Here is a 2049-nt window from a genome sequence, read left to right on the forward strand (position 1 = left end):
GCTTGCACTGTCTTCACAGTCATGCCTCTTGTTGCCGCCACGGTGTCATTCCATCTTGCTGAGATTCCTTCCCTTTCTTGTTGAACTTGATTTCCAGGCATGATGTCCTTCTAGGATTGATCCTGCTTGTAAACATTATCAAACAAGGTGAGAGGAAGGCTTGCCATCCTTGCTTCTAAGGAATAGTCTGGCTGTCCTCTTCCAAGACAAACTTGTTTATTCTCCTGACAGTCCATGATACTTTTCTATATTCTTTGCTTATGAGGGAATACACCAGAAAGAACGGAATTGCGCTGGGCAGAGCGGAGCTTTTGTAGGTATGCATTTTTCCAGCTAGGCGAGCATTGAGCAACTCACTCTGAGTTAGTGCACCCAGTGGCGTCACCTGGGAAGGTTCTCTCTTATCATAGTGAATTTTCTCATAAAGCAGTTTCACTTGAACCTTGTTTTTTGTGAAGGCTGATTTAAGAAGACAGCATGTGGCTGTGAAGTTCTGTTTCCTGGTCAGGAAAAATGCTACAGAAACTTGTGATGTTGAACACAGCTTACAAAGACAGCGCTATGGGGGAAAATTTAATCGTACGAGTAATTTTGTCATTTCAAAGAAGGTGAAATGTCGATTGATGACAAATCTCATTCTGGACATCCGTCAACTTCCTGAATGGACAAAAATGTCAACTCATAGTGCATTTGGAGTTCGTTCCGCCAGGTCAGACTGTTAATCAAGCTTTCTATTTAGAGGTTCTGAAAAGATTGTGTAGCAGTTTGCAACAAAAAGGGCCTTATTTGTGTCAGACGGGGGACTGGTTTTGCCACCATAACAATGCACCTGCTCATGCAGCCATCTCAGTGCACCAGTTTTGGGCAAAAAACAGCATGCCTTTCTTGCCCCATCCACCTTACTCGCCTGACCTCGCTCCATGCAGCTTCTCTTTGTTTCCAAGAATGAAGAGGGACATGAAAGGACAGCAATTTGAAGGCGTAGAAGAGGTGAGGAAAAAATCGAGGGAGGTGCTGTCAGCATCCAAACAGATGAGTTTGAAAAATATTTTCAAGAATGGAATCTCAGGTTTGACATATATATTAGGTGTAATGGAGAGTGCTTTGAAGGTGATAAGGTGGTTTTGTAAAAAAAAAAAAAAAATTAAATACGTAGCTTTGAAACAAACGGGTTGTACGCCATAATTCAAACGCAGCAATTCTTCAGTCTTCCTCGTTCCCTATTCAGCTTTCACGTGCATATGAGGTGATGAAGAGACCTTGGCGGGTCAGGAGAACCTTGTCCTCAAAGTGACATTTGTTTTACTTTCAGCACTTTAACAAGGTCCTTTGCAGCATGTTTCCCGGTGCCATACATAATTTGATTTCTTGACTGCTGCTACCATGGGCATTGAGTGTGGATCTGAGTAAAACAGCTGTGATAGTTTCTCCATTTATCATGACAGTACTTGTTGGTGCCGTTGTGTGCCTTGTGTTGAGGTGTGATCACAGTGGAAAGTGCGGTCTCTGACCTTCATCAGTAGGTGCCTCACATCCCCTCTGCGTTCACCAAGCAAGTTGTGTCGTCTACATCTCACAGGTTGTTCATGAGCCTTCCTCCAGTCACGAGGCCACGTTCTTTTTCCTACTGTCCAGCTTCTCAGATGATTTGTTCGGCCTACAGTTCGAGTAGTACGGTGAAAGGATACAGCCTTGAAGCACAGTTTTCCCTGCAGTATCTCCTTGATCTCATCCCATAGCTGCCTCTTGGTCTCTACAGTTGCATGTTCAGGAACTCTCATTCTTTGCAATGTTGGCCACTGTCTGTCAGGAGACACCCTGCCAAAGGACTTTTCATAGTCAATAAAACACAGGTAAACAGATTTCTACTAATCTTTGCTCCGCCAAGATCGACCGTAAACCAGCACTGATATTGCTTGTTCCATGTCATCGTCTCAGTCCTGGTAGTTCTCTGGCAGTATATGCTGCAATCACTTTTGAATTATTTTCAGCAGAAATTTTACTTACGAGAGATCTAAATGACAGAGTTTTCAATAATTTTCAGTTGGT

This window comes from Echinops telfairi, unplaced genomic scaffold (assembly GCF_000313985.2).
Source record: "Echinops telfairi isolate 266 unplaced genomic scaffold, ASM31398v2 ScPeMD7_29;HRSCAF=101, whole genome shotgun sequence".
In the NCBI taxonomy this organism is placed as follows: Eukaryota; Metazoa; Chordata; class Mammalia; order Afrosoricida; family Tenrecidae; genus Echinops; species Echinops telfairi.